Source organism: Palaemon carinicauda, chromosome 45, assembly GCF_036898095.1.
Source record: "Palaemon carinicauda isolate YSFRI2023 chromosome 45, ASM3689809v2, whole genome shotgun sequence".
In the NCBI taxonomy this organism is placed as follows: Eukaryota; Metazoa; Arthropoda; class Malacostraca; order Decapoda; family Palaemonidae; genus Palaemon; species Palaemon carinicauda.
Window position 1 is genome coordinate 19,137,372 of NC_090769.1, and position 13,642 is coordinate 19,151,013.

The window sequence follows — 13,642 nt, forward strand, 5'->3', positions numbered from 1 at the left end:
CCCACTTCGACTGGTAGACTCTAATGGTAGAAGCTCTCCTTGCTCTAGCAATCGCACTGGCTGCCTCCTTCGAAAAGCCTCTAGCTCTCGAGAGTCTTTCGATAGTCTGAAGGCAGTCAGACGAAGAGCGTGGAGGCTTTGGTGTACCTTCTTTACGTGTGGCTGATGTAGAAGGTCTACTCTTAGAGGAAGACTTCTGGGAACGTCTACTAACCATCGAAGTACCTCGGTGAACCATTCTCTCGCGGGCCAGAGGGGAGCAACTAACATCAACCTTGTCCCTTCGTGAGAGGCGAACTTCTGCAGTACCTTGTTGACAATCTTGAATGGTGGGAATGCGTAAAGATCCAGATGTGACCAATCTAGGAGGAAGGCATCTATATGTATTGCTGCTGGGTCCGGGACTGGAGAGCAATAGATTGGAAGCCTCTTGGTCAGCGAGGTTGCAAAGAGATCTATGGTGGGTTGACCCCAAGTCGACCAAAGTCTCTTGCACACATCCTTGTGGAGGGTCCATTCGATTGGAATTACTTGACCTTTCCGACTGAGACAATCTGCTAGGACGTTCAAGTCGCCCTGGATGAACCTCGTTACTAGGGAGATGCCTCGATCTTTAGACCAGATGAGCAGGTCCCTTGCGACCTCGTACAAAGTCAGTGAGTGGGTACCTCCCTGTTTGTAAATGTACGCCAAGGCCGTGGTGTTGTCCGAGTTTACCTCCACCACCTTGCCTCGAAGGAGATTCTCGAAGCTTATCAAGGCCAGATGAACCGCCAAAAGCTCCTTGCTGTTGATATGCATGCTCCTCTGACTCGAGTTCCACAGACCTGAGCATTCCCGACCGTCCAGCCCAAGTCCGATGCGTCCGAGAAGAGAACGTGGTTGGGTATCTGAACTGCCAGGGGAAGACCCTCTCGTAGGCTGATATTGTCCTTCCACCAAGTCAGACAAGACTTTATCTTTTCGGAAATCGGGATCGAGACCGCCTCTAGCGTCTTGTCCTTTTTCCAGTGAAAAGCCAGATGGAATTGAAGAGGACGGAGGTGTAGCCTTCCTAGCGAGACAAATTGCTCCAGGGATGATAGCGTCCCTACCAGACTCATCCACAGGCTGACTGAGCAGCGTTCTTTCTTCAGCATCTTCTGGATGGAGAGCAGGGCTTGATCTATTCTGGGGGCCGACGGAAAAGCCCGAAAAACTTGACTGTGAATCTCCATCCCTAAATACAGAATAGTTTGGGATGGGACCAGCTGTGACTTTTCCAAATTGACTAGGAGTCCCAATTCCTTGGCCAGATCTAGAGTCCAATTGAGATCCTTCAGACAGCGATGACTGGAAGAGGCTCTGAGAAGCCAGTCGTCCTTTAAGATGAAGATAAAACACCTGCACTGCGAAAGCTCAAACCAAAATGAAGTACTTCACCAAATATGTTGAGAAAACTCCAGGTTCTACAGCGAGTAAAAGTACGTCTTGTCGACACGTCGACAGAGAAGAAATTGAGTCTTTGTTTACATCGAGAGAGTGGTATCTGGCCGACAGTTGGCGCTGGTGGGCACACCCGCAACCTGTATAGCGATCGCTGGCGAGTTTTTACTGTTTTTTGTCTGTCGAGCAACAGAGTTGCAGCTATTATATATTCACCGGCTAAGTTAAATATTTAAAATTTGATATTTCTTATGGAAGGGGGCGAGAGAGATGGAGGTCTCTCTCTTTTCCGATTAGTAGGTTTTGAGCTACCAGGTTTTTGCACCTTCCCCAATACAGGTGCACCTGGTAACTTGGTGTCAGGTGGCATCTCCATCAAATCAGGCAAGGACATGGCCTGGGAGAGGTTAGTACTATTGTTGGTAATGGGGGACGAAGGCTGTACAGAAATGGGCAATGACCCATTTTTAATACGCTGTGGCAAAGCCTCAGAAGGCAATATGATTACCTTGTCATGCAGTACTTTATTATCAGAGGTTGTATTTCTTTTCTTAGGATTACTGGCAGTGCTAGGTGGGGTTGCTGTCTCCTGTGGTAAATTTACCTTTGATTTTAAGGCCTTTGCATAGCTGGTTGATTTATTCAACAGTCTTTTTGCATGTCCCACACTTATGTGTTCTAAACTTGATTTGTTTAGTGCAGCTTCCTCCAACTTATACAGTTCGCATCTCCTATCAGTTGATTTATGATTCAAATTGCAATTTGAACACCTGTCCTCAAGTGTACATTCTCCATGATAAGTTTTGGAGCAAATACCACACATTTTTCCATTTTTGCAAACTTTGGATGGGTGTCCAAATTTAAAACAATTAAAACATTGCAGGGGCTTTTGTTTGAAAGGCCGAACTTTAATCCTTTCATTTTCAATAAAAATATGGAAAGGTACATCAGCATCCTGGAAAGTAAGTATAATCATTGAAGTTCCAGGAATCTTATGCACTTTCCATACATTTAATGGACACATAGAAAGTATCTCCTCCTCTGTAAATTTGTATAGGTCCTTATTAAAGACCACTCCCCTTCCATAACTAAAATTTAGATGAGGTTTCATTTCCAATGTAATTTCATCACTGCCTGTCTAAGTTAGACAGTATTGCAGACTGAGTCGAAGATTTGGCATGGATGAGATAACCGTTCTTCCCAAAACGAGATATATCTCCAGGTGCTATGGTTCCTACTTTTTTTTGGATAAACTTACAAATCTTAAAATAATTCCCTATTATCCCTTTAGGTTCAGCTAAGAGCCACATTGGTGGTTTGGGTTTTCTCTGTGAAGGCATGGGTACATTTCCATCTTTTTCAAACCAATCAGCAGGTTTGTACACATCCAATTCCTTTGGGACCTTATCACAAAGAGCTCCCATGATGTTCAATTCGTTAATTTTGATACTACAAATATTACTTATGGCATTAAACGCTTCATCATTACTTTCAAAAGATATCCAAGAGTCCCATTTTTCATCTCCAAGTCTCATCCTTATTTCCTTTATCAATCCATAGCACTCAAATGCTCTATATATATCATCATAATTTGTCTCTAATGGGATTTGGGAAACATGAAGGAATCGTAGTTTCCCTGTGTTACCCAAATTGCTAGATTTTTTAACATCAGTAGAGTGGTCCTTTTTAGTTCGAAGGTCGTCAACAGAGTTTTCCTTAATTACAGTAGCAGAAGTCGTCAACAGTGCCGGGGGGGAGTCAGCAAATCCAGGGGATGGGGAGTCAGTATTTGAAGGGTCCATATTTAAGGGTGGGATTTTCAGGTTTTTTGTTGTTGTTTTGTTGGGGTACCTGCTTGAGAATTATAAGAAAGTATCATACGTTGGAAAGGAAATTTGTATTCTCCACTATCGGCACAATGAGAGTATACTTCCCCGATGGTCCACTCCATACCCTACCCGAAGGATAGCATCAAAACAGATATAGAGGCACAGGTGTAAGCTAAACCCGCCTGTTAGGACTGAGACCAAAGTAATATGGAATCATCCTCCCCATATCTGTAATGATGGGCTTCCGGCCAAAAGCCAAGAGTCCCACCTCAAGGATTGGATCCCCCTGGATTCCGATGACCCAACCCTTGAGAGTAGTTCCGCCAAAAAGGTCCAAACCATCTTTGGGATGGCTGAGATCATCCAATACTCTCATATATAGCTTTGAATGTGAATACCTCCCAACCGTGATCCCTTCTCCCATTCATCTAAGCAGGCAGTAATAACGAATGTGGAAATATCCACGCCATTTAAATAAAATAGAAAAAAATAGATAAATAAATGAACAAATAAAATAAATAAATATATATATGCATACATCTACATATATATATATATAATATATATATATATATTTATATATATATATATATATATATATATATATATATATATATATATATATATATAAAACTAAGAAAAATAATAATCATAGAGATAGGACAGCAAGATGAAAGAAAGTTGATAAAATTAGGAGAGGGTCGAAGTAATATTAAGCAGAAGAAAAAGATGAAAGAGAGAAATTTAGATTCGAACTGGGGGAGCAATTTCCCGAAGTTCGAGAGCCCTCTTGCCCGTCACCAAGATTCAGCACGGGAATGAAATGCCGTGCTGAAGCTCAATGACTTCATCAAGGCATTCTCTCATTAAGAGGGAAGAGGGTCGGGAACAATGACTTGGACCCTTTCATACATAGGATTTCCCTGACCTTGAAAAGGTGAATCCTCGTGACTACGAGTATAACTTATACCCTGTGAGAGGAGTCAGATGAGTTTCATACCTTATATCCATTGGTGAGTCCAGCTGAAACTGGTTACAGACTAGGATACCCAGATGGGAGGAAGAAAGGAGCAGAAGATAGATGGATGTTCTTCTAAAACCTAGTGTAACGCAGAATCCTCGACCAATGGCTACTGTCCCCTGAAAGGGCGCAAAGGTAGTTACAGCACCTGTTGCCCTACCACAATTGGTCCTATAGAAAAGGTGTTTAGAGACCTATGTGTCACATCGGTTAAATAGTGAGAGGTGAATGTAGATTGGCGTTTCCAGACTCCAGCTCTTAAGACTTGGGAGACTTAAAAATTCTTCTTAAATGCCAGAGAGGCAGCCACTCCCCTAACTTGATGGGCTTTGGGTTGAGCTGCCTCTGGGTCTCCATGAATGGCTCTTGCAATAACTTTCTTGAGCCAGAAAGAGATGGTATTGCGAGAGATCCTCTTCTTTACCTTATTGGTACTGAGGAAGAGATGACGGAGGCTTGGTCTGAAAGGTCTGGTGCGCCTGACCCAGGGGAATGGGAGTTAAGTCAATGGTGCCGCTCTTCCTTGACTTCCCCCCGGAGGAAGGAGGCAAGGAAGAGTCTGAAGGAAGAGATCGAGAGGCCGAAGAAGAGGCCTGAGACTTCATACCTTTCAACGGCGAACCTGGAGGTAACGAATCTTTCTTGGATTTCTTCTTCTTCCTATTCATGAACTTATCCCACTGCATTGGCGACCATTCTCTCCATACTTGGCAGGGGGAGCCTTCAGAACACCTATGACCTCTAAACGAAGGGCATAGGGAATGAGGATCCACCTCCGGTGGTGACATGAATGTGCCACAAGGTTTCGGGGGAATCCCGGGACACTTCCTCATATTAGAGGACATAACATCTAATAAGAAAGAAAAAGAAAAAGTTAATAAAAAAACACACAAAAGAAAGGCTAGTCTGCCAGTCAAACAAAAGCAGGAGCAGGGGTGTTACCACTGCGACGGCTAGAATTCGATTGAAGGTATTCAGTAGCTACCGGCCGGCAGCCCCACACCCCTAACGGGTGGATAACTACCAGCCCGGTCATTAACGACCTTGTTAAGGTTTTTCTGCCGTATTTTCCAGCTTGCGCAAGAATATCTCCTATAGTAAAGAATGAGGGTTTGTATTTAATGTAGGAACAATTAATTATTTAACAAATTCCCCAGGGAGGAACTCCGAAGAGGAACCCCGAGGAAACAACATAAAATTAAGTATTGCGCCCTTCCTTCCCCAGTCGACATCCATGGGAGAAGGGAGGGAGCGGAGAAACTGTAATAAAAACAGAATTACAATTATCTAAATCAGCTAAGAATATTCACTAATAGTGAGAGCTACTGATTCTCTGAAGGGAAGCGTTCCCCACGGAGAGAAGCTGAAAAGTTAAAATACAATTATAATTTCACTAAAAATAATTGAGACAAACAATTGGAAGAGCAACCTAACCCGCACACGGGAAAGGAGCTTCCCTAATAGTACACTGTTGTTGTAAAGGTGAAGACCTCGAGAAGAGAAAGGCCGTAGTCAAACTTTGAGAGGCCACATTCCCTTCGCTCAGAAATCCATGTTATCCGTGGGAAAAAAGGAAAAGGCGAAGACAATAGTTGAAAGAAGAGGGTTCAGGCGATGACAATTCCCCTGCGGCGCCCGAGTTAACGGTTATATGCCGATGGAAAGACGGATGGACCAGAGAGGGAGGTCGTTCCCCACGAAGTGTAACTGTGCTGGCCTTGCTAATCTACGCACGCATCGTTGTCGATATGTATCACACACACAGCACAAACACTGATAAGGAAACTTATCACATTTCTATACACATATATATACATAAACATGAAGAATGTTTTCATATATCTACAAGTATAAGAAAAAGTAAGTTAAAAGACAAAAATTAAAGGCAGTCCAGAATAGGCTAGGAGGGAGAGAGGAAACCGCTCTCGATCCAAGCCAAAAGTAAAGTGACTAAATCACAGGTGTGTGAATGGGAGTGGTAGCAAGCTACCCCACACACCCCCTTACCACCGCTAACTAGCGGTGTGGGTAGTTAACCCTCGTTAAATTTTAATGGCTCGTCATATCAGCTCCGCCGAGAGTATAACCCCTAATAAATAGCGTGGTTTGTATTCAAGTTACGGAACAAATCCCATTTGGACTTCTTCTCCCGTTGTCGCGAAAACCTCTCCCACTGGGAGGCAGACCACTCCCTACACTTGTTACTATCACACCGTTGGCCCCTACAAGAAGGACAAAGGGCGTGAGGATCAGTCTCGACAGCCGACATGAATGTTCCACAGGGGCGATCGAAACCCAGGGCAGGTGCGCATGATAGCAGAGGCCAACTTCACATATACAGAACTAGAAAAAGAAAAGAACAAAAGCAATTAAATGGCTGCCAATATGATGGCGAGGATGAGAGTGGACACGTCCGATCACCATCTGAGCCGAGAGCAAAGTGAGCTCAAGCACAGGTGTGTGAGAGGGGGGGGGGGATAGCAAGCTACCCTCCCCCTACCCCCCTCTAATTAGCGGTGTGGGTAGTAAACGCTCGTTAGAAATTAATAGCTCGTCATTTCAGCTACACCGAAAGTAATACCCCTATTGAATAGCGTGGTTTGTATTCCAGTTACGGAATAAATATTAAGATCATTAAAAACATTAAATTATCACAAATTTTTTAATCAATTTGTATTTTTCCTAACTATACAAGCCTGAGACCTTCATAGGAATCAGTTGTTAAACTTCTAACAAGGTAAACACAGCTGACTGACACGTGGCGAGGAAGCCCCACCCACTCACCTACAACTTTTGGGGTGGTTGAGGGGAGCAATGTAACTTCAAAATCTCTATACTGTAGTTAGGAATAATACAAATTTACTAAAAAAAAATTAATACATATACAGTATTAATACAACTAAACAAACTGCTAAACCAGATATTAATACCAAGATCCAGAATAAGAATTTAACAGACAGGAAGTTTATATCCAACAAATTATGATTATCTTTGACCTACTTAGAATCACACTTTGAGTTCTGTTAGGATTCAACTTCATGACCCATAATTTGCACCATACGCTAATTTTTGCTAGATCTCTATTACGGGATTCAGCAACCTCAGATCTACATTTTGGAAATGGAATTGATGTAAAGAGAGTAGCACCATCTGTATATGCAACCAGATTGTTTTTTTATACCAAACCCTGTATCATGTGTATAAAGTATGAAAAGTAATTGGCCACAAACACTACCCTGAGTAATGCTAGATATCGCATTCCTATGTAGGTAGTAGGTTGCCCAAGGCACCAGCCATCCATTGAGATACTACAGCTAGAGGGTTATTGGGTCCTTTGACTGGCCAGACAGTATAACATTGGACCCCTCTCTTGGATTACGGCTTGTTTCCTCTTTGCCGATACCTACACAGAATACTCTGGCCTATTATTTACACATTCTCCTTTTTCCTCATACATTTCATGACACTGAAATTACCAAACAATTTTTCATCTCTCAAGAAGTTAACTACTGCACTGTAATTGTTCAATGGCTACTTTCCTCCTTGTAAGGGTAGAAGAGACTTTAGATATGGTAAGCAGCTCTTCTAGGAGAAGGACACTCCAAAGTCAAACCATTATTCTCTAGTCTTGGGTAGTGCCATAGCTTCTGTACCATGGTCTTCCACTGTCTTGGGTTAATCTCTTGCTTGAGGGTAAACTCAGGCACTCTATTCTATCGTTGTTTTGAAGTTTTTATCCTTTTGTTATTTTCAAGTTTTTATAGTTTATATATGAGAGATTTATTTTAATGTTACTATTATTCTTAAACTTCTCTTGTAGTTTTTCCTTATTTTCTTTCCTCACCTGGCTATTTTCCCTGTTGGAGCCCTGCTTTTCCAAATAGGGTTGCAGCTTAGCAAGTAATAATAATAATAATAATAATAACAATAATAATAATAATAATATACTCAATATGGTACCCATCAACAACAACTCTTTGCAATCTATTACATAAAAATTCAATAATGATGCTAACAAAAGCCCCACCCACTGCCACCTTCTTTATTTTGGCCTATTACTTTACAACATGTTTATCCTAAAATAAAGTTTTATCATCTGTTGTTAGGGTTGTAGTGAATGATGTGGTAACGTCCCTAGCTGGTGAACGCCAAACTGAAGTTCGAGTCCCGCTCAAACTCAGTTTCTTTGGTCACTCCAACCTCACCATCCTTCTGAGCTAATGATGGGGCGTTTGGGGAAGCCTATAGGTCTATCTGCTGAGTCATCAGCAGCCATTGCCAGGCCCTCCTTGGTCCTAGCTTAAGTGGAGAGGAGGCTTGGGCACTGATCATATGTGTATATGGTCAGTCTCTCAGACATTGTCCTGTTCGATAAGGCAATGTCATTGTCCCTTGCCCCTGCCATTCATGAGTAACCTTTAAACTTTTACAATCTATTTTGTAGATCAAAACACAGCAAGACAGAATTAAATAAGGTCCTCAACTTGCAAACAGCTTCTTCAAACCAATCAATTTTGTAAGACGAGGGCTCTCTCTACAAACAATTTGAAGGTTTTGTAAGTACAGAGCCTCCCCCCCCCCAACCCCATACAGATACACTACCTTAGGGATGTCAAATACAGCTCAGCACTCTATGGTGCTTCAAATTTGCATCAATAAGATAATGCAAAATTAGTAAGGTGAAATAGTGACCTAATAAGCATATACTATATCTCCTAGTCATCTGATATCATTCAATCTATGTCTTAATTATCTCTAAGTCTGGCTGTGACAACCATAAGTCCCAAGCTGGGCTGAGAAAATTATCGGAGCCTTTGTAGCTGGTTAGGACAGATTGGGTCAGTGATTAAAATGTGGGTAAATATTCAATATAGAACAATAGTCCTCATGAGGGAAATAATGAATGAATGAATGATTTAAAGTTTTCAGGCATTATATATATATATATATATATATATATATATATATATATATATATATATATATATATATATATATATATATATATATATATATATATATATATATATATATATATATAGGTACTTTGGGTACTGTACTTTGAACTGCTCTGATGGAAATATTTTGGGGAAACCCATAATTTGAAATTTTAGACACTTTCAAAGTTCAAAATTCATGCCTGAAAAACCCCGTTTTAAAAGGGAAACAAACACAAGAACACCATATAACATAGGGTCCCCCACCTAACCTAACCTAGGAGCCTTATCCTTACCTACCACGGGGATAGGACCCCTCAGACAGCCATATCCTTAACATTCCCGGAGCCAAGGTCTATAGAATATGGTCTCCTCATCCCTGGTCCAAAAATTGACACTTCTGCGCAGGTGGATTTCGTGACGTCACCATCTCCAAACGGACGGGTGCTACCTACAGTTAATCGGAAGTGGTCATTCAGTAGCCTTAAACAGGCAAACAAAGTAAACAGGTCAGAGAATTGTCTTGGTCATCGATCTAATTCTTGAAAGGGGTTGTGAAAATTTTAACAATATTCAATTACCAATTTGCCCAATAACTGAGCTGTGTTTGGATGCTTCTCAAACAGGACAAAAAATTCAGATCTTATATTTCATTCATTTCCAAAGGACAGTGAAACTAGGAGAAAATGGGTTGAGAATGCACTGATATGTAGCCGGCACTTTGAAGCAGATGTCTATGAAAGGAATTTGATGTACGAATTATTAGACAAATCGGTGCCTCGAAATCTGATAAAAATGCAGAAAGCACTTCTTTAGTTGCATACGTCAGACAGGTGCATGTCATCAGCATCCCTCTCCTGTTGCATTTAAACACCGGGTCTGAGCCCACCTATTAGGAAAGGAAGCAATTCTCTTAGGTTCCAAATCTAACATTCAAAGTTGTGAAGGTGTGAATGCAACTTCAAACAATTTGCTCATTTTCTTTCCAAGGAAATACAGTAATTGAAAATGAAGAAAATTATCTTCAGAAAGAATTAACCCTTTTACCCCCAAAGGACATACTGGTACGTTTCACAAAACTCATCCCTTTACCCCCATGGACGTACCGGTACGTCCTTGCAAAAAACTGCTATTTAAATTTTTTTGCATATTTTTATAGTTTTTTGAGCACCTTCAGGCATTTTCCAAGAGAATGAGACCAACCTGACCTCTCTATGATGGAAATTAAGGCTGTTAGAGCAATTTAAAAGAAATATACTGCAAAATGTGCTGGGAAAAAAATAACCCATGGGGGTTAAGGGTTGGAAATTTCCAAATAGCCTGGGGGTAAAAGGGTTAAGCTTGTCTGCTATGTTGTTTTGCTTGCCAGAAAATGAATTTGGAAATTGCACTAATGCTAGTCTGGAAGATGTGGAACGTTTATTACAAGATGCCATGGAAGAAGGACGATATGTGGGAGGGTTTATAGCTCGGAAGTTTCCTCGGTATGAATTTTTAGGCAATAGAGCAAGTAAAGGGGATAAAACATGGATGGTGCTGTAAGTAGGGGTGACAGAAAACTGATGAAACAAAACATGGATGGTGCTGTAAGTAGGGGTGACAGAAAACTGATGAAACAAAACATGGATGGTGCTGTAAGTAGGGGTGACAGAAAACTGATGAAACAAAACATGGATGGTGCTGTAAGTAGGGGTGACAGAAAACTGATGAAACAAAACATGGATGGTGCTGTAAGTAGGGGTGACAGAAAACTGATGAAACAAAACATGGATGGTGCTGTAAGTAGGGGTGACAGAAAACTGATGAAACCCAATGAAGAATTTTTCGAAAACCTAAAAACAATGGAAAAAATATTTCTTTGTTTTCATGGCGAGAAATCTTTGAAATCAGGGGGAAACGTAATAACTTCATTAGCTGAAATGATGTACGAGCATATTTTATTACCTCAGGAAGTTATTGGGTATTTTGTACGTTGTCGTACTTTTTTTAGGATTCAAATTTTGAATAAAAACATTAGCTCATCTTGGAAAGCTGTAGGTAAAATGTTGAAGTTGGTTTCTTAATTATTTGCTTGTAAGAAGAAAGATTTAAGACGAGCGTAACCATGTTTATCATGGAAGTGGTGGAAATGTGAAAATATTTATTTTTAAATATTATTCCTTTACTCTTGTAAGCAAATGTAATTAAATAAATCTTTTATGCACAAAATACAGAACTGTTTCCACAGTGAGTAATGTTATTTTCCTAAGATAATAAAGTGGCTCTTAATTTGTTATTAATTACAAAGAAAGGAGCGTTTGTAGGGTGACGGCCAGATCCCGTAGAAAACGGGAATATTCTGATCTGTGGCCGTCGTTCTAAAAACGATTTTGGCGGGAGAAGCTAACTTAAAAACCCACCTAACCTATGCTAAAAGCCATATCCTTACCCAGGGGGGCTTCACCCCTCCCGGACCCCCCTCCCCCGCCCTTACACAGCAGTTTCCTTACCTACGAGTACGACGGGAGAAGCTAATTTAAAAAAACCCACCTAACCTATGCTAAAAGCCGTGTCCTTACCCAAAGGGGCTGCGCCCCCCCGGACCCCCCCTTACACAACATATTTAAGATCCGTAGACCATTTCCAAACGTTTTTATTCTATACAAGATAACAGTCGGAGCGATAATAAGCAAATTAGGACGCTTGGCCGTAGCGCTACAAACTACCCCAAAGAAATTAACAAAAAATCACTATATTTGTATGAATGTTGACGAAGGAGACTGATGCATTGGCTATGCTGACTTCAAGGATTATATCCCCCCAAGCCACCATATCCTCACTAATCTGCGCGTGAGAAGACTTCGTATTCTATAGACCTTGCCCGGAGCCTTTGTATATCAGCGGCCAGTTCCTCACGTGTTCATTATAAATGTACATGAACTAACCTAGACATTCCGGTTTCATTGTAGTTTATTACATGGCAATGTAACCTAGGATTCCAACTACATTTTCTTATAGGAAAAATTACGCTCCCTTCGAAAATAACACTCGTTCCCGTCGCAAATAAATAGTTTCAGAAATATATATACATCTATATCCTCCGATAATGGGGGACCCCCAGTGGGAACTCGGGGTTTTGGGTGGGGAAAACATACTGGGGAACCGATATATAACCGTAAATCAGTCCTTTTCTTCTTTATACATTTCCTTCTTGTATTTATTATAACCGTAGGAAAATAACCTACAAGGCGTGTCCTTACCTAACGGGGTGGCTGCAACCCTCCTTACACTGCCGTATTTTAAGTTTGGCATGATAATACATACAGGAGGCCGATATCATACATACACCCCTCTATATCTATATACTTTAATCTTACCGTTAAATATAGTTGAATTGTTTCCCCATCTTTACGTGACGTCCACTATATCTTCACAATTTGAATTGTTTACATTTATACCGTTCTACCGTTCCTGGTCTGGAAGGCCTCATTTTGTGTATTACATTTCATTTTAAAGTTTTTTTTTTTCATTTATAGCCATTCTAATACGATAAAAATAAATATTATTATTATATTTTATTTTATTTAATAGCAACAATTAACACCTTATACGTATATATTATAAAATATAGGCTCTTATATTAGGGAGATATGTGCAACACTACAATAATTTGTTCTAATTTCATGTGGTACCTTATTGTTCAATCTCTGGTATGTGAAAATTGACGTATTTTTTTTTTATTAAATATATTGAAAATTCTTTTAAAAATAATAAATACTATCAGTACGTTAGAATATTATTTATTTAGTACAATACTGCACTCGGTTATCTTGATTGTGACAGTGAAGTAGTAGACTAGAAAAAGTAATGTCTTAATTTCTATATATGTAAAAAAAAAAAAATCATATTTTATGTGGCCACGTTCGTATATTCAAATATCAAGAAACACGCTCACATTGTATATATGAACATATTTGCCCTCTTACATTCTTATATTCTAAAGTAGTTAAACCATGTTTAATAAATCGTAGTTCATTCTTTTTACGTTGTTTATAAAACTGTTATTCCTAAGGCTACTCGAATTACACTACCTACCGATTAATGCTAGGATGGAATTTAATATATATATATATATATATATATATATATATATATATATATATATATATATATATATATATATATATATATATATATATATATATATATATATATATATATATATATATATATATATATATATATATATATATATATATATATATATATATATATATATATATATATATATATATATATATATATATATATATATATATTAAATTCCATTCTAGCATCAATCGGTAGGTAGTGTAATTCGATATATATATATATATATATATATATATATATATATATATATATATATATATATATATATATATATATATATATATATATATATATGTGTG

The 13,642-nt window shown here is 39.4% G+C and overlaps 1 long non-coding RNA gene across 1 annotated transcript in view; it reads right to left on the bottom strand.

The window, feature by feature from the left end:
- The window catches only part of LOC137634770 (uncharacterized), a 54,123-nt gene extending 41,452 nt beyond the window's left edge, over positions 1-12,671 (bottom strand). Inside the window, exon 1 of the long non-coding RNA XR_011042568.1 lies at positions 12,569-12,671. This is a non-coding gene — a long non-coding RNA (uncharacterized lncRNA). The remainder of the gene's footprint in view (positions 1-12,568) is intronic.
- Between the last annotated feature and the right edge of the window lie 971 nt (positions 12,672-13,642).